The following is a 26122-nucleotide window of genomic DNA, read 5'->3' as shown; positions in this document are numbered from 1 at the left end:
GTGTCTCTGCTTCCCTTTCTGTGGGTTTCATGAATAAATAAATAAAATCTTTAAAAAATTAGAGGGATATCAAATATCAAAATGAAATATAAAATATTTTTAAAAACTAAATGAGTTATAATGAGTACTCATAATTCAATGAGTATCAAAAATTTGTTTGAATATTTTATATAAAGTATGGTTTGAAAGTGTCCCAGTCAGTTTTTCTGATTCTGAACCCTATGTCTGATTTGAAAAGGATAAGCAGTTTTGTATGGTAGTTATTACCAAACTTTCAAAAACTTATTGAAAAATTACTATATGCAGAGTATGCTAGATATTATGTAAAAAGTTTTTTTTTTATTGTTTTTTTATAGTATTTTTTTTTTTACTAAAATGTAATTGTTATATAGTGTTATGTTTCAGGTATACAACATAGTGATTCAACAATTCTACACACTACCCGGCGCTCATCACACTGAGCGTAGTTAGCACCTCTCACCATATAGTTATTTCAATAATATTAATAATTATCAATACTATATTCCCTAGGCTATACTTTTCATCTCTGTGTCTTATTTATTATATAACTAGAAGTGTGTTCCTCGTAATCCCCTTCACCTGTCTCATGCATCCCTCCAACCCCTTAGCCTCTGGCAACCACCAGTTTGTTCTCTGTATTTATGAATCTGTTTCTATTTGGCTTATTGGTTCTTTTGCTTTGTTTTTTGTTTTTCTTTAATTCTGCATGTAAGTGGAATTATGTGTTGTTTTTCTCTGCCTGGCTTATTTCACTTAGTATCATACCGTCTGGGTCCATCTGTGTATCATATTTCCTAAACGGCTCAGAAATTAGATTAAAATAGTCCTTGAAAGGATTGTATTTTTCTTTCCAATTATTGGACTTGTATTGGAAAGTCTCCCACATCATCCAGATCACCTAACCTTAAAATGTGGGTCTGTCAAGTTAGCCTTTATTTCCCTCATCCAAAAACATCTGATTAGGCATCTGCAAATAAAGCAAGTCTAACTCTGGATAACTTTGGCAGAAATAGAATGAAATAAAAAGCAAAAAAATAAAAAATAAAAAATAAAAAATGAAAAGAATTAAATAAAAAGCTATCGTGTAGCTAACACGATTGCCAGGAAGGCCAGAGGCCCGAATCAGAATAAAAAAGAAATCAATGAAGCCCAGCTATCATGGAAATACAAGTCATGCCAGTCCTAGGATGGCTGCTAGGATGGCGGTAGCATTTTTCATGGAACTTTTGCTGCTGCCCAACTAGACTCTCAACTCTGAGGTTACCATTACCAATAATTTCTTGATGACCTGACATCAGGATGGCTTTCCTTGCCCAGGCCTCATGTCCCCATTCCGGACAGGAGGTTGGACTGGCGACCTAAAATCTGTTGCCTCTCAATGTCGAATCAGGGCTGTAGCTGTTCCAATCAAAAGACATCATCAGTTTCTCCATCCTTGATCTGGCTCTGGTTTGGGCCTACTCATGAAGAAGAGATAGGTCATTACGAACAAAAGGGCTACCAACTGCCATTCGTTTAGGACATACCCTTCATGAGGTAGGAGGACAGAAAAAATGGAAAAGTGCATTGAGAGTGGAAAAAAAGAATGAAGGTGAAGGAAAACAAAAGAGAAATTGTCAAGAAAAGGAAGGTGGAGGGGCACCCAGGGGGCGCAGTGGGCTAGGTGCTCAAGTCCTGGTTGCTGCTCAAGTCGTGATCTCAGGGTCCTGAGATCGAGGCCCTTGTGGAACGTGGAGTCTGCTTAGGACTCTTTCCTGCTCCCCTGTCCCTCCCCCCCGCTCTTTTGCTCTAACATACGTAAATAAATCTTAAAATTAAAATAAAATAAAATAAAATAAAATAAAATAAAATAAAATAAAATAATAAAATAAAATAAAATAAAATAAAATAAAATAAAATAAAAAAGAAGGTGTGGAAATAACTCTAATTTACAGCATGGTATAATTAAAATAGCCAAGTACTTTAAAGGATAAATCTTTTGGATTTTATATTGGTTTTTAAAATATTTTTCTGAATTAAAATTTAAAAAAATGTTTTAATTCTACTTGGAAATGGAAATGTGGCTTTAAACCTTTTGGATAAAAATGTACTGGAGTTGTGATTGCTAGTAGCAAAATTATGTGACAAGAATCAAAGTGCCAGGAGCAGACGTTACTGAACAGCTTCATCAGACAAAGGGTATTGCGTCAACCTGTTCCTTAATCTGATCAATAGCTTTTCTATGGCTTGGCATCTATTATCCCTGCACCTAATCATCATGCTCCTGCTAGGTTAGCTTTGAAACACTAAGAGAATTTTCATATTTGTTTTCTAATGAGGATGATCATTTTCCATTAACCTCCACTTAAAGGCTTTCAAATAAAATATAGTCGCTGATATTCTCAGAACTGTCATTAACCAGAAGCTGCGGGCCTTTTATCGCTTCCCTCTATATTCAGCTTTCCAGATTACTCACATTTCCTTCTTCTGTGGGACATTTTGTAAATTCTGCCCACATACCCAAAGCTATAAGCTGGGAATAAAAGGGCTTTATCACTTGTTAGGGAGATCCTTTTCCAGTTAAACTGTTCCTTGCAGCCAATCAATTTGTCAGATCAGAGGCCTATCTTTTGTGAGAGTTCCTCTGAACTAAAGCTGACAGGGTTAGGCCAGGGTCAGCTGTCTGATAAATCAAAGCGAAAGACAACTTAGAGCACTACGGTAGAGAGGGCTAGGGATTAGCACAGATGGCATTATCTGGGAGTTGACATTGATAAAAAACATATTTATAAGAGTTAGCTTGCAAGACTTTAAAAAAAAAAAAAAAAAAAAGCCCTCCTATTCCCTGCCCTCCCAAATGACATTCAGATTAATTAGAAAAGTTAGAAAAGAAGGGACTTGTAAGCCATTTATCTACCAAGTGGTAAGATTAAAAAAAAATTAAATCTTGATGGTCTTTAATAAAGAAGCTTAACAAAGATTAGGGGTTATCAATCTTCTCTGTAAGTTATCAAAACTGATTGACCTTAAATTGTATAAAAGCAAGATGCAGTGACAGTGACAGATGCTTTCCTGGAAGGTATATGTTTCAATGCTGAGAAAATTTAGATATTTATTTACTTAGAGCTTACAAATGTCATATTTTTTAAAAAATATTTTTATTTATTTATTCATGAGAGACACACACACACAGAAGCAGAGACACAGGCAGAGGGAGAAGCAGGCTCCATGCAGGGAGCCCAACGTGGGACTGGATCCAGGTCTCCAGGATCAGGCCCCGGGCTGAAGGCGGTGCTAAACCGCTGAGCCACCTGGGCTGCCCCAGCAAATGTCATAATTAAAATACAGTAACTATTTCAAAACATCCATAGCAGAAGTGATTCCTATCAGGTGTTATTTCTAATTACATCTAAAACGTGCGATTTATTTTTACGTGGCAGGTCTTGCTATGTTTGAGTCTGATAAATTCCAAGATTAAGTTTCAAAATCAATCATAAAAAAATGTTCTCGATTTATGAGTAACTTATATGTAGAAGATGATATGTCATGTATCTCCCCAATGTGCCGTGTTATCTCAAAGTGAAAAAGCCACACCTAAGTTAACACTGAGTCTCCTTTAGTGGTGAAATACTACAAACATGCTTGGTGGCCCCAATAAAGAAATGGTATGTGGATCATCAACCATCTAAATAATTGTTACAAACTTCACAAAGAAGAATGTATTTCAGGTTAGAGGCCTAAAAATGGTAAGGTGAAGAATTTTTGAAAAATATAGCAGAAAGCCCCTTCTCTCTTCTTTCACTTTCCTAAGAAGACACCAAACTCAAAGGAGATTTTTTCTGATGCCACAAAACTATTTCCAATAAAGAAAGCTAATTTAGCAAATCATGAACATTTATTTTTATAAATAAAAAATAAATTAAGAAGTTTATTCCATAGATTCTGAATCTTAATTTGGCAAACTTTGATTTGTATGTAAAACAGAATAAAGCAGTATACTGTAATATTATATATACTTATAGCTACTGTGTAAGATGCCAAGACAACGCAGCAGAAAAAGAAAAAAAAAAAAACTAGGAAAACGGAATCAATTTAAAAAATTCTTGAGAAGATATGAGGCATTTTAAACTACTCTGTGAATGATAGAAGTTTTATTATTAATTTTTTCCAGATTTTGAAATAAGAATTACATATTTTAAGTGATAATGGCATGCTTATGAGATTTGACTTGTTTTAAATGTTCCTTTCTGATGGAACCTAGTACATATATTTGTTCAGGTAAATTTAAGAAAATATGGGATTAAATATTCACAATAATGCTCTGCTGTAAATGTTTGTTATATGAAATCATATTTTTAACTGATTAGACTGCACGTCTAAAGCAATATTTTAAAGAATAGATATTAAATATTTAAAGCTTTTAGATAAAATTTAACTATGTGTTCATCCTTAATTTATAGTCTAAGGTATTTGCTATGTTCATATATTTCATATACTTAATGAATTGAAACACATAGTGATTTCTTAAAAACTTTCACAAGAGGCATGGGATGGCATGGAGGGACTTCATTAGGCAGGTATAAGAAATCAAAATTTAAATATAAAATAGGAAAGACTGTGGTGATTTGGGTAAGTAATTCAGTTATCCAATATTGAATCTCTCCTCTTTGTCTTCTTACTCCTTCTCTTCCTTCTCCTTTTTTGGCATAGTTTTTTTAAATGTAAGAATCTGGGAAAAAACATTTACACTTTTTATGACAAGTGAAACGATGCAATCTCTGTAAGTGATAAATTAACTAAAAATAATACCAACAAGTATTTTGTTTTAGAAGCTACAATAACCTGAGGTATCTACTGTTTAGGAGATGTTCTACATTTTGACAAAAAAAGTCTATTTTTGTTTGCCAAAACTTACAGTTTATTTGGCTCAAAAATGCACACTCTTGGAGGAAGAAAAGAAATAAATTGAAGAGAAATAACAGCTTGCTAATCAAAGTAAAACATATTTAAAACCTAGTGAACAAAACTAAATGAAATGTTCTAAAGGACTTGATACTCATTCTGGCCAGAAACTTTTGTAGGTACCTGTAAGAACAAAGTCTATTAGGGCAGACACGATAAGCAAGCATTTATCCGCACTCTTATATGATGTCCAGGAACCTGGAGTTGTTCCATGAAATACAGAAATGAGATATGAAAATGTATTTTTAGATGGCATGAAAGAGGAAGACTCTGTCCAAGTGCGTGTTTCTTCTATGGGGGCATGGGCAGGTCATTTGTATTTTGGGGGAAGGAAATAATTGAAGTATAATAAAGACTTCTGTGATGGCACCAAAAACAGAACGATATGATTGTCCAGATTCTAAAGCTATCAAAGGGGTGGGGGACTAATCCATGGTAAATATAAGACATGGTTCTTTGACTCAGAAGAAAAGAGAAACACAACGTACCTGACCATGATTATTGAGATGTAAACTATTCCAGCAGTAACATTATCAAGTAGGGCAAAAGAAATATCAAGATGTTCATCAATGAAATATTTCCCAATGTTCTCTGAAGCCAGATAGCTATTTCAGAGACAGCATTTACATTATAAAAGTGGAAGAGAAAACCCACAGATCTAATTTACACCACTAGATACATCCATGGGCCGGGCCAAGGCAGCATGACGGCAACTGTTCACCAAAGATGCACCATCCTGACTAATATCAGAGGGAGATGTTTTCCCAGGCAATGTAAGTGTTTCCATATGAATTGGGGGGGAGCAAGGAAGATTCGTATACAATGACCACATCACTCTTTGGCATTTTTCTTGATTATAAGTAGAATAATTAGACCTCACAAGCCATTACATTACTGATATGGAATGGAATACTCTGGAGTATGTACCAAAAAAGAAAAAGGCTGATCATTGTTCATTAATGAGGCTTCCTCCAAAACCTAGAAAAATTCCAAAGCTCTTTTTTTAGATATTTCAAAAGCTCCCCTTGGAATAAAGGGAGGCCTTTATCCAACATTCAGATATCTTCTGGGGACATATTTTAGAACAAAACATTAGAATTGGGTTGAGCTTTAATACATAACAGCATTCACTCAAAGTGAATAGACAAAAAAAGGCATTGTGACAATATTCATCAAAGAAGCCTCAAATGACACAGATCAACGGCAACTGTGGTTCCAAATACCTCCCGAGAGTTCTTAAGAAATGGAGTAAACCTCCTGGATTTTCCTGATCAGTTCTTCACCCACCTTTCTAATTAAAAATAAAGTATCATGCCACGGTTGTGTTCCTTGTCAATAAAGAATGCAGATGTGGTCCCAAAGAGCCATTTGGCACAGAATTCAAGAATTCAATGGAAGATTCCAAACAGAATCTAACTTCAATGAAGCTGATTTCATTGAATTAGGTGAAAGTCCATTTGCAAATTTCACATATATTTGAATAAGAATAGACTTCATGGTCTTACATCCATTACCGGAGGAGGATGACTTTCTTTACATTTCATGGAGGGTTAGCTAAAAGAGGTCACTAGGACACTTTCTTGAATAGTGAAACTAAGAGCTAGAAGATGCTCAAATTCTTCCTTAAATACCTTTGTTGCTAGCACAGACCATTTAGAAACATATGTCTAAGTAGAAATTGGTTCTTAAAGCAAATCCGAAAAGAGTGTCTCATAACTGACAGAGGGGATGCCCCAACAGTTACAGAGAATGCACTGTTTTTTTTTTTCCTAGCTAGCTTCTGTGTTTAAAAATGTTTAAAAGTCCAGTATAGTTAATATACAAGTGTTATATTAGTTTCAGGTGTGCAATGTGTTTTGAGAACAAAGAACTCTAGAACACAGGTGGAATTTCTTTCTGCCTAGATCTCCTATAAGCCCCAACCTAACCAGCATCCACACGTTCCTGACCATGTTACATATTATTTTAAGTACATCTAGAAGAGAAGGATGTGATTATTGGATTCCCCGGGAGTGGAGAACAGGATTCCCAGGTGTTTAGATATTGGCTTTCCACTGTGTCAGGGTTCCAGCTCATCAGTGAGATAGAAAAGGGTTACTTAACAAAGATACAGATTTGTTTACTTTCCCAAACACTCAAACAGATCAGAAAAGAATCCATTTGTGGGTTGTTTGTTTGTTTCAATTCTTCTGGGTTCTTAATAGTAAGAACAAAGTGAAGTAAACCCAAAGGATTGAGGGAGACATTATTTTAAATGTCTCCACTCTGTAAAAGGAAGATCTTTTGTCAGCGTTTTCATTATTCAAAAATTCTTCACTAAATACTTGCTTTTGAATATGTTCTTCAGGTAGAAGTTGCTTACATCCTATGTTCTGAGTACTTTTCCATTTCCTTGAGGGCTTGGCTCTTTTTCTGACTTCCTTGGAATCGTAATCTTTTTAAATGAATTATCACAATTAACTAGTTGCCACTGCTTATGACATAATGATGTTCCAAACACATTATATGTTGATGCTTTTATCAAATACATTTTTATTATTTATTATATTCATAGTCGATTTTTTCTTTCCCTTATTGTGCTGAAGTAACTGAGAATGGAAATTATGATATATATATATATATATATATATATATATATATATATAACCATTGCAGTTGAAATAATGCTTCTTTTCTTCCTTATCTCCAGAATTGTACATATTTCTTAATATTTTATCCATTACACAAATAAACAATTTATAGCTCTATGTAATATAATAGAAAATAGAAACAGAATTTTCGTTCATACATGGGGTATTCATAATTTCCCCATTTCTCTAATATTTTCTAATCAAATCCTAGTGTAATTCTCACAACTAAGATTAATAAGGATACAGACACATTATGCACCTGCTTAAGTTTACAAAAACCATTAGAGATACAATCAATGAAACGCGAATAACTTATATAACTTTGCTCACACTATACATTTGCTCTTTCTTAGAGTCAAACTAGCCTTCCTATGGTTACTTAACTGCACCAAACCCGTTTCTTATTTTCAAATGTCTTTGACAAATTGTAAAGTAACAACTGACAACATTGAGCATTAGTCCTTTTGAATAAAAGATCTTATTTGTTTCCTTTCTTCAATTTTATTTTTTTATATAATTGTATTTTTGAAGTATAGTTGACAAGCAATGCTATATTAATTTTAGGTGTAAAAATAGTGGTGTAAGGAGCAGTTCTATATGTCATGCTATTTTACAAGTGTCGCTACCATCTGTCACCATACAGCACTTTGACAATACCATTGTCTAGTTTCCCCATGCTGTATTTTTCATACTCATTATTCATTCCATTATTGGAAGCCTGAAGCTCCCACTCTCCTTCACCACTCTTACACATTCCCTTCCTTCCTTCACCTCTGGTAACCATCACTTTGTTCTCTATATTTGATTTTTTTTTAAGATTTTTAAATTTATTTATTCATGAAAGAAACACAGAGAGAGACAGAGACACAGGCAGAGGGAGAAGCAGTCTCCACGCAAGGGGCCAGACTTGGAACTTGATCCTGGGTCTCCAGGATCAGGCCCTGGGCTGAAGGCGCTGCTAAACCACTGAGCCACCAGGGCTGCCCCTCTATATTTGATTCTTTAAATCAATGGTCAGCCAGTGATGACCTAGGGACAAAAATCTAGCCAACAGCCTGCTTTCATACTACTCACAAGCTAAGAATGATTCTTATATTTACTTTAATAATTTTAAAAAATCAAAAAAGGATAATATTTTATGCCACGTGAACATTATACAAAAATCCAAATTTCAGTGTTCAAAATGTTTTGTTGGAACCGAGTCATAATCAACTACTTACATATCATCTCTGTTCTTGGCTACAACAGTAGAATGGAGTAGTCATGAAAGCAACTGTGTGACCCTCAAAGCCAAAAGTATTTACCCCCTAACTCTTTACCTAAAATATTTTCTGAGCCCAGTTTAAGCCTATGCTGTCTCATTCAGGTAGAAGATATAGATAGGATTGACTAGTCTCATAAGCAGCCAAGATGGAAGCAGTGAAAAGGATTTTAGGTTGGAGCAAAAAAGCCAGTTAGAAAAGTTTCCACTAGATGAATTGTTTCTTTTGATTGAACAGAATTTGTTCCACTGTGTTGAATCACTGTAAGACGATTATCATTTTGCTCATAGTTAATTGAGTAACCCAGACCATTTAGCTGGAACTAGACAAGCCAAAAACCAACCACTTTTTATTTATAGGTTTAGTTTATCCTTTTTAGTGTGGAAAAGAGCAAAAAAAAAAATTCTGTATTTTATAAATCCTCAGTTTAACATCATTGGGAACCATAAGGCTGGGAGATAGAAAGAATGTAATTCTCAGTCAAAGCCTTTCCTATTGTCATGCTTTTGGGGATCACACACTACGCACTCCCATTGGCTCATGGCTGATAAGTCTTATAAATATGTGAGTGGACTCATTCCTCTAACATGGCTCTGGTAATGGCATTTAGCAGCTCTTTCTTCTATGTTCATTGTCTTGCTGGATGATTGCCCAGCATCCAGTCTGTGGTTCCACCGCACTTCTTGAGCATGGAGACAAAAGGTAATGCCCAGAATAGCTGCATCCAGTGTAGATTCTTCTCATATTGGCAAAGCAGTAAAAGCTAAAGCATGTGGACATATTTTTTCCCCCTATTCTTCTTAATAGTACTGTTACTCTGGGAAATTTATTTTTTGGGTCTCATGTCCTTATCTCTAAAACGTGGAAAATACTGAGCAGGATCAAGGAAGGAGAGTTATATCTAATATGCCCAGCACACACTATTGTAGCTATTTCTCTTATAGAACTGATGTACTGGAAATGTAGCAGAATAAAAATCTGTATCTTTATCTATATGAAAAAAAACTTTTTATCACATTGCAGCAAAAAATAACATTTTTTTGTTATTGACATTGCGGTAAATATCTACGCAACATAAAAGTGAACCCAAGCTCTAAGTCAGATTTCCTGTGTTGAAATCCTCCTCTAACACTTTCTAGCTGTTTTAATGTAGACAAGTTCCTTCACAGAGTTGAGCATCTTTTTTTCTTTTCTTTCTTTCTTTCTTTCTTTCTTTCTTTCTTTCTTTCTTTCTTTTTTTTTTTTTTTTTTTTTTTTGCATTATAAAGCTGGGAAGATATCATCCAACACATACATTTGTTGAGAGAATTAAAATACAAAATGTGGAACAAAATAAGTGCTCCCCAAATGTGAGCTATATTAATATAAAAGTAGCAAAACATTCTACAGCTTCACTAGACAGAGTTAGATTTCAGCATTTAAGTGTGTTAACTACTTGAGGTGACAACATCACAATTAATTCAGCAAAAGTCTGGCTCACTACAAGCATACAGGTGCTCATCAGGTACCTGATCTCAAGCTTGCATTGATCCTGGGGTGGGGGTGGGGGGACAAGCCTGGAGACTGACCGTGATCTTTTTTAGAACCTAAAAGGTCCCTTCCAGACAGCACTGTCCTTGCAGTTTTGAGATGCACCGTCAAAATGTGGCTTCTGACCAACTCTCTTCTTGCCTTGCCACGCCTTTGGCTTTCTGAACACTGAACCACTTCTTTGCTTCCAGTTGTTTGGCACCTGCAGTCCTTTTGTTTAATTTTTTTTTTTTTTTAATTCCTCAACTAGAGAGTCTCTCTCCCAATTTTTTTTTTCCAATGCCTTTACAAGTTGCTTAGACTCCCTTTTCCTCAGTTAGGATTTACTAAGTGGATAAACCATCTGGCTAACTTGACCTTTCACGTGACATCCAGCTTATGATCTATCTTCATACTCTAGCATGCTACCAGAGTTAACTTTGAATATGGTTGTTAGAGGTATTTGTAAACAAATTACCTATTATGAAGAGATAATAAAGACTCAACGGAGATCAAAGGCCAGATATCATACTCGCCACAATACATCCATATGCGGTACATTAAAATAAGGAATTAATCAAAACATTAGAAATAAAAAATGTCTTCTTCTTGGGAAAAGATACATGTCTCTACACAATATTTGGAACACAAAGGAATTATAATGGAATTCCAAATACAACTGTGACCAAAAACTACAACATAAAATTTTTAAAATGCAAGTAAAACACGATTTTAAGTAATATCTACTAGAGTGAATACAGGACAAAATTAATAGAATTTGTCCTACTAGTTCTCCTGCATTGTCTCCTGTAGAGTTTAGTGATATCCACATCAAGGGTTTGGTGATGGACTTAATTCAACTGGGGAAGGGATAATAGTCCCTGCAGGGGCATGAAGAGACCCGGGGCACTTCCCCATTGCTTCACATCTGCTTGGGCCTCATCCCTCATCGGATGTCAGCCACAGCTCTAGGACACAGTTTTGTGCGGCCTTTGTCCCATTTGGAGCTTTCATTGCCTCACCTCAAGTATGTACCATACACACTTTGCCCATGACCTGAGAAGTCTATGATTCCAGACAGGTGGATACCTGCTGGAGCTCACTTGACCTTCACGGATTTTTAAACTGGTTCTAAGAAGGATGAATTTCCTCCTCCCCTGCTCCAGGGCAATCCTTAATCAGTAAGAGTTAAGAGCCAATAGATAAATGATTCTCCCTTTCATTGCTCGGCAGACAATTCTGAAATGCATTTTGTAGGAGTACTCAGACGTTCCCAGTAGGATTGTACACCATTACCCACAGTGGTAGCCAACTTTATAATAATCCTTTATTGGCTTTTACTAATTGCCTTTTCCTCCTTCCCTATTTCGCTCTGCCTAGTTATGCAGGCCTGCTGCCTGTGATTGACTTCCAAATAAATTCCCCTCAGGTGAGCTCTTGCCTCGAGCTCTGGTTCTGTGGATTCCAGACATGGTTCATGGTATATGACTATTTTGTTCAGCAGTGTGCTAGCACTGCAATTATGCAATTACGGATAGAAACAACTCTGTCTTTCCTGTTTACAATTATGTTACTTAGTTTTGGGTATTATCATTTAGCTTTATTCAAGGGGTATAAAGTATAAATAAAATAGTCGCGATAACTACTTCAGTTAATACATGATCTAGGTATATTTCACTCATAAATCTATTTCTTCCCGGAAGAAGTCATTTTTCTTTTTAAGGAATCCATTATATCCTGCTTCATATTTACACATTAAATTTTATTTTTTATTTTTTCTTCTTTAACCAGATACTGTTTCCTATGTTACTAATAAGAGAAAAAATAATACTTAATGATATTGTATTTCTTTATTTTATTTATTTATTATTATTATTTTTTTTTCCCACTACACCCAACACTCTCCTAATGCTCTCACACAAGCTTTGCTTCTTCTCTCTTTTGGGTCTTGAAAATTCTCTTTGATGTGTTTTCTTTTAAGCAACACTTCAAACCTAAGAATAATATTGGCTGTATCCATGGGAAATACTTTCAGAAAAGTTGGACTTTTCTTAACTTTCTTTTGGAGAATGTCAAGTTAAACTTCACATTTACAAATACTTCCTATTTATAGACACAAAACAAAATTAAAATTGATTTTTCTCTTTTTTGCCAATAGTTGGAAATGTTATAGAGCTGTATTTTCCAGTCCAAAATACTTCTCTATATATATTACACCAAGACTTCAATAGCTACAACAGCAAACATGTCAAAAAAACAAAACAAAACAAAACAAAACCCAAAAAACTGGGCTTTCACATGTTCACAAAGTTTGCACTTTGCTTTTAATCCAGATACAGATATTATATCCACAGCCCTCCTCTCAAATGTTATAAATTCAATAAAACAAATTAAAACATAAACTATTTCAGATCAAAGAGTATCTTAAAAAGGCAATTAGATTAACATAGAATCTTACTGTATCAGAATTCCTTATTGTTGAGTTGACTATGCTTCAGGTCTAGAATGTTCTCTCTCTACTCACCCACCTGACACATCCCTATGTATAATCTGACTCCACCCAAACAGATAGAAAAGCCTCTTTCACTTTCTCAGTACTAGTCTCAGTTTATTTTTATTTTTTACATGTTTCTTTGAAATTTGCAAATAGTTCAATTATAGCAATCCCCAGAGACTACATCTTTTAAAACATCTAAACATGTTACCCACTGCCCAGTCATGCTTCACATACTCAGGATCTCTTGCTTAGAATATTGCAAGTCCTTTTCCCTTCCTATAATAGGACCAGAGCTATTTCCATGACACAGATACAATTCTATCGGTACTTGACTATCACATTGGGTCAAAAGTCCTAAGTTGGAAGTCGGCAGACATTACAAACATGTTAGAAGAACTCGATTACATTATTTTTTTTCTGCCATTTTGTAGTTGCAAAGTTTTATTTTTCTAAGAGTCCTTTCAAACACAAAAAAAGAAAATCTCCAAATGGAGATATTTATCTCACAGGGTTCTCATGAAGATCAAATGAAAAGACACCTGCTAAGTGGCTGGCATCCTGTCGGATACATTTCCACCACTAGCCTTCTACTTGCTACATGCCAGCAACTGCGCCTTATGTATGGTTTCCTAAGCAAGCTGTGTTGCTAGATGTTTCCATTTTTTTTTCCCCAACTATACTCACCAGCACTGAAGGCCTTGGATTTCACAGAAATATGAGTCACCGCAGCTTTCCTTGAACATTTCTGGCATTGCCCCATTACACTTTATCTTACTTTTTCCATTTTGCTAATACTCCACCCTCTAAGTTCAAAAACCCATTTGAAACCTATTTACTCCAGTAAGTCTCTGCTATTGGAAATAATATTTACGATTTATATTAGTTCTCTTTTTTTGGAGACCGAAAGACCAAAGAGAGCCATGGAAACATGCATGTTATGTAAGTATTTTAGGATGGAAAAAAAAAATTCCTATCGGGGAAGAGAAATGGGAACATCATAAATTCCAAATTTTAAATTAAAGGAAATCTTCTTCCTAATATATTTTAGCTTATTTTGCCCAAGTCACTGAAAATAAAGACCTTTGAATTTCTTAAAATCCAACAAATTATTAGGCCCTGGTGACATGGAAATGTGTCTGGGATAGTTATTTGACAGCACCGCAAAACACTTTCCCAGAAAAGGAAAACCTGAAACAGCTGATATCTATCCTCTGTGCCACCACATTTTACAGCATGAAATACTTTACATATACATAGGAAGAAAAAAACACCCTTTTAGAATCATTCATCAAATGCTTAAAAGCAAAACAAATTAAAGAGTTGGGGTCGTAGCATAGTCATAAAAACTGCTGCAGTCAATGTCTAAGGGATTGCTGCTTATTTTTCACACAATAAAAATGAACCAAAGCTCGAAAGGAAGGTTGATTAAGAAAAAGACAATTATTTGGTAAATGGAATAAAGAGAATGAAAAACAGCCTATTTATGCCATTTTCTGTTGGACAAAATGGAAAAAAATCTGCAATAGTATTTCAACATTCCCAGATCTTCGGAGAGCCACTCAACAGCTTAATACAGCAGCCAGGAAAGAAAGTGCACATGATTACAGGGATTTTTTTTTTTTTTTTTTTTCTGCTGTAACTCTTCAGTCAAGAATACATGATTTGGGGATTAGTAAATAACAAATATTATACTTTATGTAAATTAGTGTCCATGACTGCATTCACAGGGGTAAAATACTGGTATGTATTTATGTGCTTTGAAATGAGCTATCTTTGGCTGATATCTACGGGAAAAAGCACATTCACAGAGCACAGTCTTATCAACTCAAACCAAACTAGCTCAAGAATCTGAGAAGCCTGGAGCTCCCTGTGGCGGACCTGGGAGTATGCTGTTCAGAGGCACAAACTGGGAGGATGGGGCTGGTGGGAGTTCTGCTTCCTCACGTCCTACATCCATTTCCAAGTCAAGGCCCTGTTGTTATTCTTGGATCCTGCTCAAGCCAATGACTCAGCAAGGTATTAGTACTTGAGAGGTCAGTCTTCCTGGCCGGTGAATGACCTGCCAGCCACAGGGGGTGTGATAGATGGGAGGACACTGGCACTGGATGGTGGTACTAGGCTGTAGGAAGGTAATGAAGAGTTTAGGGTCATTATCACACAATTGAAAACCCATTAGTAGAGACTGAGAGTTGCCCTGAAGCTCCAGTGGCTTCCAAAGAAGCCCCCATCTTACAGGACAGAAGGCAGGAAGGGCTGAACCTTGACTCTAGGGTGTAGTGATCAGGATGTTGGAATTTCCAAGGCAGTTGAGTGTTCAAAGGTGATCTGTCAGAGTGAAGTCAGGGACTGAATTGTGAAAACCTGGAAACCGTACAAAAGACATTGGGAACATGTTGGCATGTTGGAACTGTTGTTATCGCTAAGGGCCCAGTAGCTCAGCTACTGAGAGGTCCCGGAGGACACTTCTGAATAAGAACACGTGAAGCAATGACCATGCCAAGGGGACATATAAACTACGAATACCCAGAGTTTGTAGGGCTAATCAGCGTTCTCTCTGCAAGATGACCCTTTGCAGTTTTAAATAGTTCTCCCAAGGAATTGAGGGCCGTGTTCTTCCAGGAGACTCTACGGGGCAGCCTGTTTGCTTTTTCCAGCTGCTAGAAGCCAACTGCATCCTTGGCTCGTGGTCCCTTCCTCCACCTTCAGAAAGCACCACTTACCCTTGCTTTAGGTGTCACGTCTCCACCCCTGACCCTCCTGCTTCCCTCAAAGAGGGATGATCATGGTGTCATTGGGCCCACTTGGAGAATCACCCCAACCCAAATTATTAACTTGATGTCATCTACAATGTTCCTTTTCCCAAGTAAGGTATCATATGTAGTTACGGGTTTCAGAGGATAGGGTAGGGACATCTCTGAAGGTGTTATTCTGACCCACCACAAAATTAAATTTTCTTCAGCCTGTTAATGATTTTTCAAGATGTTGCGGCTTTTACTGCCTCTCACAAATTTTGAGAAGGTGGGTTTTCATTTTCATTTAGTCTAGTTTTTAAATCACGCTTGAGATTTCTTTTTCGACTTTTCTGTCATACAGAAGTGTGTTGTTAATCGCCACATATTTCACGATTTTCCAATTCTTTTTCTGTTACTGATTTTTCGTTTAATTCCCTTGTGGCCTTAAAGCGGACACGGCATGATTTCTATTTTTAAAAATGTCAAAAGACATGTTTTATGGCCCAGAATGTGGTCTAGTTATTTCATGTACACCTGAGAAGAATGATTATTCTGGGGTTTTTGGACAAAGTATTATATAGATGTAAAGTGCATCTGCTTAAGTGATGGTGTTGAGCTCAACGATGTCCTTACTAATTTTCTCCCTGCTGGGTCTGTCCAGCTCAGAGAGTCTCCAACTATACAGTCTCCAACTATGATCAGAGATTCATCTACTTCTCCTTGAGTCAGTTTTAGCCTCTCATAGTTTGATGCCCTATTGTTATGCACATACATGTTAAGAATTGTTATGTCTTCTTAGAGAAGTGACCCCTTGGTCATTACATCATGCCCTTCTTTATCGGTGACAACTTCCCTCGCTGTAAAATCGGCTCTGTCTGAAATTAATTAATTAATTGACAGAAGAACCAGGGTAGTGTAGGGTGATACTGTATCCATTATTCCTCAAAAGATCTCTTTATTTCTCCAGTTCCAGAAAAAAAAGGCTTTTTGGGGAGGGATGAGGGAAATATTGATCAGCTCATTGGGGGAGAACTGGAGTCTCGGGCAGTGAAGTGTCTCTCATCAAAGGGTTTTGTCTTCTATATCATCATGTTCTCACATTTTAAGGAAATGTCTCAGATCTGTAAACTGGATTGAAGATCATGACTTCACAATGTAGCCACTGAGCTCAGCCTTTTGTTCACGAGGTCTCGACCTTTATACAAGTCACATAAAATCACCACTGGTGGCAGTTTTCACTGCCTTTGGAATACTAGGGTCTATCAGCCACTGTCACAGGCCTTCGTGATTCAGAGCTTCTTGTTCACAATCACAGTGAGGAGTGTCCTTCACGAGGAACATATCCACCGTGCTTCACTGGTATTGCCAAGGGGCCTCAGTGACCCTGGAGTTCTGTCACCATTCATTACAATAGAGAGCTTATCTCCCTTAAAATATCTCCTATGTACACTCAATCCAGATCTACAGTGGATTGATAGCACTGTCTTAATTATTTGTCCTTCCCCATCCACCAATAGGCCATTCCTTATTCCTTTAATAAATGAAATGTGTTCATCCCCCAGGGAAACACCGTCAGCCAGTGAGACATCACACAGCCACTAGGCAGTTGTACGTTTGAGTTTGGATCTCACACAGGAGTACCAGTCTATCTCATCCTCCCTTGTAACTAAGCTACTCTAAAGTCATGGGTGGAAGGTTCAGACCAGTCTGTCTCCAATCATAGAAGTCTAGCTTTTCAAAAGCCTCCATACGTGCTTTCTGGTTTTCACCTCATGTCTTGCCTTGGTGGTTGGCCAACAGGAGTCATTCCCTGTCTTCACTGTTTGGGTTACACTGAACAAATAATCGTATTATGTAACTCAGAGAACTAGAGCTACTGCATGAACCAATATATCCCCCTGTTACCCGTATTCTACCCTAATTCCTCCACCTGGGAAAATCTTACTAATTTCAATGCTATTGCATGATAAATACTATTAACTCTCTACTTATCAACAGCAGTAGCTTTCTTGTTTCCATTTCAAAATCTTATGCTGGAGATCTGTTTTTTTCTAGGACCACTTCTGGTAATGACTGTATTAGTACGAGGCCACCCACATGCTGACCATGAGACGAGAATCCACGTGAATCTAGGTTTGGGGGAAAATGACCCAGGGGAAGGAAGGGAGGAGGGATTTTTCATAAACCAGTTTATACCATAAACAACTAGAGATTTTTTCCACTGACTTTCTAGTACTTAGGTAAACACAAATGAGAACAGGGGAATAGTTACACACCAATTCTGTGAGTCATCGTGGAGGGTTGTTTGATTGATTACTAGCACACCCAGCATGCCACGCAGGAAGTAAGGAGGGCTTAGCCATTGAAAGCCACAAAGAGAACTATAGGTGTAGCTTTGGAAGTTGAGCTTGTGTACACCACGTTGGTGGGGGTGGGGGTGGGGTGGCAAAGTATAAAAGAAGAGTTTAAACAGCTTTAGCTATGAGGTGTTTTACATTTTAAACCTAAAAAAGAATCCCAAGAGATGGGTACTTCTGTAATCCTTACTTAGAAATTAGATCCAGCTGGGTTAGAAAATTTTCCTAAAAGTAATTACTAAATAGTGGGGGTGTAATTCGAAATCTAGAAGCGTCAGGCCAGATTTCTGAATGTAATCTCCACAGCTAATATCATTTCTATAGATTTTTGAGATGCAAAATATATCTCTGGTAATTGTAAATTACAAATAAACAGTACAATGCTACAGAGTAAATGTTAAAGTATATTCTTATTGTGATCAGGGTTAGCTTTTGAATAATGTATTTAACACCCGAAACCAATAGAAATGATTTATTCTTAGTTGTTATTTAAATATTCTTAAAAAATTGAAGTAATCAATATTTTAAAAATACGCATTACTCTTCATCAAAATACAGTTCTCTCCATGAGAGAAGTCCCTCTAGCAATATTGTAGTATTTAAAATATATCACTGGCAGAAATTGCTCTATTTGTACAATAATATTAATAGGATAGCTTCTTTAGATAGAAAAATACCACATCTCAGTAATTCTGCTACAGATGAGGCATTCTCAGTGTGTGGCCACCTCATGAACCAATCATGAAATGGCAGTATTTTAGGCAAGTTAAATGGACAAACAGAACGAGTTTTGTTTTGTTGTTTTCTGTTGTTGTTGTTTTTTTTATCTAATCGATGCCCTGATCTTAGAATTCTTATGTATGTCATATGAGTGTATAAAATCTGCTTTTACTGTTGCTGATTGATTTAATATTAGCTTGTTGACTAAAATGCCGATCTTTGAAAATGACAAATATTATAAATTCTTCTTGCAATAGTTATACTTGGTCAAGTGAAAAATTGTTTATAACTAAAATCTTTTTTAATTTCCATTGCTAATGGCCGTGCTTCTTCATCTCATAGTGCCTTTGTTCAAGGAATGGTTTTCATTTTAATTAGCTCTGTTTCCATTTGCTGAATATCTTGCTATCCAGAACCAATTGGATTTATGCTTTAGCATTTCCTCACAGAACTGCTCCACTCTATACTAATTAATAATTTTTTAAAAAAAACCTTTAAAATTTAATCTCTAATTTTATATAGAGCAGCACTTGCACATTTTTTATTCTTTCTCCCAGGGCACTTATTAGGAAAAATGGCCACTAGTTCTTTAAATGATGCTAAATTGCCAATTGATTCAAAGGAGATTGGCTTTCTTTTCACATTTTCCTAGCTATCTTCCTTTTAACTGATATTTAATGTATGATTTCACACCTTTATTTACATATATTCCTTTGTGTTGCTTTGAAGAGTAATAAAGATCAGCTGATGGATCCATAAGAATGGAATAATGGACTTAAGTTGACTTTTCTTGACTATTCTATTTAAGATAGGTCTGTCTGCGGATGTAGGATTTATTATTATTCAGGTATGGTGAAGCCAGCAGGTCAGGAAATGATTGCCATTGATGACTCACAGTTCGGAGGAGCAGGAGATCGCTCCACTCCACGCAGGGCCCTGCAAGAGAACACCAGTATTAGTCACAGGCTGAGAGAGAGTAGGGAATTTCCAGGGAAAGACTTTATAATGGTTTTCCTGGGAAGGAATGGGCAAGGCAGGGTAAGCAATCCAATCAGATTCGGGATTAACAAATTTGAAAAATTTTGCCAGGCTCTAGAGTGAGGGGATTGCCTTTAGCTGTCTCAGACCAGCCCTGTGAGGAGATTAGGGCCAGGGATAGAGGCCCCAAGTGAAAGTCCAATAAAGAAGGAAGGAGAAGGAACGCCCGGTGGATGGCTTACTTTGCGTATGAATGGCACGCCCGCTGGAGAGTCTGATGCTGTCTGTAGGAGTTAGGTTAACCTTTTGTGGTCTGGAGGGCCCAGGTATCAGAGACAGTAGAAAATGCGGTTCATACAAGGTCTACACTCTATTTTTTAGCAGTTTCTGTGTGAAATTCAAGCAGAAATTTTCACACACTGCCTTAAGTTTTACAAATGTTCTTGAGTACATCTGTCCTATTTTTATGGCTGTATTTGTGTGTGTATGTGTCTGAGTGCATGTGCCAGTGTGTGTGTGTGTGTGTGTGTGTGTGTGTGTGTGTTTTAATACATCTGTCCACTGGACAATGAAATTTGTTTTGGTGTTAAATATAAATATTTATCTCACATGTTTTTAATATTTTTCATAAATAATTCTTTATTAATAAATTATATGCAGAACATGTGAGTGCTTTTAAATTCACTTATAACTCCAGTATCCCCATGTGTTCCAATCTTTCATGGTGATCTTTACATCCAGTATCTTAATAACTTATTTAAGAACCCATTTTCATTTCCTCCCTTACTAATGTCTTTGAGGTCTTGAAGGCAGGAGAGAAGGGGAGCTGTGTTACTCTACCCTCCTTTCTCACCACAATCCTGCTTCCTTTGTATGTTTGATCCTTCCTTACTCTAAACTGAGTATGGGACTCAGCTTCCTTTTTATTACCCCAAATAAGAGATACACAATACTCTTATGATCGTCTCTATTGAAAGTTTGGTGATACACAAGGGTGAGTACTCCACATAATCAGAAACCACTTTGGGCTAAAAGACAGATAACGTTGTTTTTCAAATTTAACTGGTCATTTAAACATAGGACAGCTTAGGAAATTTCTCTTTTCTTATCTCCAAAGAGTCTTTAATTGGACTCTGAATTGTCCATGTCTTCAAATTTCTGTCCTTTTCTCCTCCCCACTTGCTTATTTTAGAAGCACAATATTCTATCATTTTATCATGCAGATCAAATTAATTATTATTATTATTTTTCTTTTTTGCTAAAGCCTCTCCCAAGGGAATTGGCCATTTGAACTCTTTACCAACAATAAGACTGTCAACAACATCACAATAACAAGGACGGTAACAAAAGTCAAAATGTTTTCATAAAGCCAAGGCCTATCTCTTCCAAGCTGGTGATTATAAACACCTAACCAAACTCCAGCTAGTTTGTAAAAACCCTCTCACTCCCATCACAGTATATATTACATAAAATTTGCCCCTGAAATGCAATATCTAGTACTAGAGCACAAAGTTAACCTAGAAAGGATTCACAAATGCCACTTTATCACTGTTCAGGGACTTGAACAGGAAAAACTTAATTATTAATAAGTTCACATCAAATGAATCTGGTCCTCGAAGTCCTGGAGCACTTATCCAGATTTGATCTAGTATTCCCTCTTGGAGAGCATCTTGTAATCTTTTCCTTTCAGGACTTTCTGTGGCTGTGCAAATATAATTTTGTGTTAATATTTTTTAAATGTCTCTCGTTTGTTAACTCTAAGCTCTATAGAGCAGAGGTAGCTTGTCCTATCCGCTGCTGTATCCCCTCGTGTCTGGGGAGTGTGTGGCACTGGGAGGACTCTCTTATTAAATGAATAAATGTAAGTCTGTGGTTTGAAGGATGAATATACTCATTCAACTACAGTTTGTTTTTTTTAAAGGTTTATTAATTTATTCATGAGAGAGACAGAGAGACATACAGAGACACAGGCAGAGGGAGAAGCAGGCTCCATGCAGGGACGCTCCACCACTGAGCCACCCGGACACCCCTCAACTACAGTTTTAATCAGTTACTATATACTGAGGCCATAATGCATGCCAAGAAATATGTTAAGTTCTTTACACTCATAATGCGTTTTAATTTTGACAACCTCATAATTATTAGCTCAATGTGTAGCCAGAACACAAGTAGAGTTAATACAATATTTTCCAGGTAGTGACCAGGCTGAGACTTGAACCATATTGGCAGAATCCAAAGCCCATTCCCTATATTTTCTCTTGCTTTACGTATATGTTTTTTAAAGTTACGTACATACTGTTGTAAGAATTTGGATATTAAGTCTTCTTTTTACTCTCCACAACAGAAGAGAGAGAATAATATATCCTATTTTTTTTTTAAAGATTTTATTTATTTATTCATGAGAGACACAGAGAGAGAGGCAGAGACACAGCAGAGGGAGAAGCAGGCTCCATGCAGGAAACCGACGCAGGACTCGATCCCAGGACCCCAAGGTCACGAAGTGAACCAAAGGCAGACGCTCCACCACTGAGCCCCCCAGGTGCCCCAATATTTCCTGTTTCTCATGGAAAGTCCCCCAGTATAAGCTGAACTCCCAATCAGTCTATGAAGACTCTTTACAAACTCTACAAAGTTTAACATCGTTCGTTACACATGCTTCTGACTCCCTCTAAAATCCTCTCTGCAATTCGTTGGTAGAGCAAGCAGACAGTGAGTCCACCACCTGGTCCTTTTATTTTCTTTGTACTCAGAATAGGACCCTCATCATTACTCTTGTGATCTCATGGCTTTGGGAAAGTAATAAATAGGTGATTTCCCCAGAAAGACCAGAATCACTGACAAAGAAGAACCGCATTGGGTAACTTTGACCAAAGTTTCAGTAAGGGTATCCTGTACTCAGTGGTGCTGTCAATAATGTCATAATGTCACGTCCTAACATGGATTTCAGACTTAAGGAGCCTTGGATATCCTCTGGGAAATGCTAAAGTGAGGGGTTAATTTACCCAGCTCCAAGGAGGATGGGGTCTTCAACATTGTACTTTCTCTCCTGAATAATTTATATGATTAGGTTTCAATTCTCTTTCCTTGACTAAAATACGGTTACCAGTAGTGGTGAATTTGAAGACTCTTATTTTATTACTATATAAGTGTATTTTATTTAAAGATAAAATGAAATTTTATTTTGATTTTTTCCTATTATTAGAGACCATTATCCTAAATTCAGTCAGTATCTCCTAATAGTTTTTGGATGGTGTAAACATTTGACTCTTTGAAAACTCTCTGTGGTCTGGTAAATACTGGTGAGGATCCTGAATAAACAATATTAATTTGTTTCTTTTAAATTACATTAAATTAATATTTACTCCACTTAATTTATTAATATTAAATTTCATTTAAGTTTGTCATACTCTTATGTTTGCATTATGAATGATGGCACAGTGTGACTTACATTCTTAGTATTAATAGCTTATATTGTCTTATAAGAAAACATTATAAGATGGAACACTTACTATTTAAAATGGATTTACAAATTCAGTAAAACTTTTTAACAATAAAGCATGTGATCTTCATAAAGATAGGCTGTTCTGATATATTAAAGAATCCCTCAGCAGCCATATGGCATAAATCATTCATATCATTTGCCAAAGTACATTATTCCTAAATAATTAGCTTGAATGGCCATATGATGCTACACAATCTATTTTTGCTCATTTTCAATCTCAGTGGCTTTATTAAACATTGTCATTTTAAAAACTATTATAAATCCAGTTTTGAGAAGCCAGATTACTTGATGATGCCATAGTAAAGCTATTTCAGAAAAAAATTACTGAAATATTTGGTTACCAAGAATACATTATTTTGATCAATGTCTGTTGTTACCCCCTCACTATTCTTCCAGTCTCTGAAATATTCATTTGTTTTCTTTTCTACCATAGAAACAATCTTAAATATTTTTAAGCCAAGATGTTTGAGACTACAGAAATATTTAATCTCACCAATTTAATACTTAAGTATTACCTTAATATTCCTCAATTTTTATGACAAAAATCTGCCACCTGCACAAATCTGGCCTGAGGTAGGCACTAAATAGTCTTGGGTTTCAGCTATTACTCCCTATTGTAAAGATTGGCCCATCAGACCTAGGACAAAACTTTGTCACATGAACTAAGTGCCTTTAATGAGCTTTAGATGAATCATGCCAAGATACCACACGGAGATTTTGTTTCAAAACCCCATAAGAAATTCGTGAGGAAAGGATGGATTCTTAGACCCTTATGAATCTCATCTCTACAAACATTCCTCTTCATGGAAGGGAGATAGTAAATGTCTCGTATACACATATACTTCCTTGCTCACTTGCTCCATCTTAATCTGTGTACTTTCATTTCCTTTGTTTCATTCAGTCATACATGGATCACTCCTGAAAACTGAGTAGGCATTGGGTCAACAAAGAAAAACCTAATTAATTCCACAAATTTCAAACAATAAAAATAACATTTCTGTGATCATGAAGCCATGAAATAATGTTAATAATAACAACAAAAGTCTTCCTATTTGAAATTTATGATCTCTTTACTAAGTGACTGGAACAAACATTAAACATAAACGAGATAGAAGAATTCCTAAATATATATCTATATCTATATCTATATCTATATCTATATATAGATATAGATAAAAAGGAAGCTACATGTCAGAATTTATTAGGAACATATAAGGGAATGATGTGAAAATTCATGATGTTAGATAATTTTTGATAATTAAATTTATATGTGGAATAAAGAAATTAATTTGAATAGTTCTATGCAAATAAATGTTAAAACCTAGATGAAATGATTTAGTAATATCACCCCCAATGGATGACATATTAATTATAAGAGTAAAATTATATCTTTGAAATGGAGAGACTTGTGGATATCACCTTAACCAAGTAATCAAAATTTAGCGTTGCTGGTAACAGGAACCATCTGACATTCGTGTGCCTTCTAATATGATGCAATGGAAAACACAAAACACCTTGTTTAGAATAGTCTTGCAAAATGCATTTGTGTGTGTGTGTGTGTGTGTGTGTGTGTGAGTGTGTATTCTGAATTTAATGTTGAAACAATCAAGTAAGATGAAATATGCTACTTTCTGTAAGGCAACTGACCTAGATTCTTTAATATTGTTAATGTCATGAAAGACATTAGAAAAAGAAAAAAATGAATATAGACATATATATTAACCATATACTGAACGATTATATAAATATATATATCATACATACATACGTATGTGTGTGTGTATTTATTTATTTATTTATTTATCATTCTTAAATTTGGGAAGAGTGACCATGGTATTGTGGTAATGGAGAAATGTATTCAAATTTTAGTGGAGAAATATAATGAGATCTGCAACTTAATCTCAATTTTTTTTTACTAAGGAAAGAAAACAGAGAGATAAACATGAAATGCAGCAAAAAATCTGACAAATTGTTAACAATTTGTGAACTACGTGAAAGGTACAAGTGTTCAATGGTACTATTCCTCCAACATTTTTGTAGGTATAGAAAAATTTCAATTTAAAACGTTGGGAAAAACTGAACTGTCTAAAATAAGTAAAAAGTCAACTATTGATTCCATTTTTACGCTATATTGAAGTATTTTTCCTAAAGCATACATTACTTCTTAGAACCATAATCACGATATAATTTATGGACTTAATTGGCCGTATTCTCTTTTTCTCTCTCACTCTCTCTTTCTGTATACACGCTCGTGCACACACACACACACACACACACACCATAAGACAACCTGAAATATGCAGCACTGTAATCTTGTTTTCCTTTCTCAGTCTTAGGGATATTGATTGGTCCTGATTGGAGAGCAGAAAAAAACTGAATGATTTTTTACCTTAATAAAGAACTCCTACGGAGTAAAAAAAAATGTGTACTATCAGAAAGCTAAGCAGCACATCTAAAGGCAATCAACGGGATTTAAACTAACAACCTTCAAATATAACTAATGGTATAATCAACGTTCTGAAAAGTAGGTTCATTATGGAGTGTTTGGATTAAGGTCAATGAGTATAGGGCAGCATTTGTGTTATTGTGACAATGTGCAATCCTGTCACTCAACCATTCCATTAGAAACAAAAAGTATGCAGGGGTTCCCTCCACTTACTTTTTATAGTTGGAGTTATTATCGGTCCATATTGAGGCTAAATGCTTACCCACTTGAGTTGTTCGTTTCAATTCCCAAATGCCCACACAAACCTTGCAGTTAGCAGCATGATTTGACATTGAAATGCAAAGATCTCAGAAGTCTTCTGAGAGAATTGATCTTACAGAAAATAATTTTTGATGAATTTAATACATAGCACTTATTCTTTCTGGAACCCATTTTGCCTCTCTTAGGGTTCATGGGGTGGCACCATTATGCAAAAACATCACATTCTAGACCTCAAATTGTGTCAACGTATGTCACAATACTTAAAA

At 36.0% G+C, this 26122-nt stretch overlaps 1 long non-coding RNA gene across 1 annotated transcript; it reads left to right on the top strand.

Moving 5' to 3' along the window:
- Positions 1-5355: 5355 nt before the first annotated feature.
- On the top strand, positions 5356-25683 carry LOC144305172 (uncharacterized). Its single transcript, XR_013372210.1, has 3 exons — positions 5356-5735; positions 25070-25147; positions 25480-25683. It is a non-coding gene; the product is annotated as an uncharacterized LOC144305172 (long non-coding RNA).
- Positions 25684-26122: the final 439 nt, after the last annotated feature.

The sequence above is a fragment of the Canis aureus genome, chromosome 35 (assembly GCF_053574225.1).
Source record: "Canis aureus isolate CA01 chromosome 35, VMU_Caureus_v.1.0, whole genome shotgun sequence".
NCBI classification, from domain to species: Eukaryota; Metazoa; Chordata; class Mammalia; order Carnivora; family Canidae; genus Canis; species Canis aureus.
The sequence above is the reverse complement of the archived record's forward strand: the minus strand, read 5'-3'. Positions and strand labels throughout refer to the sequence as shown.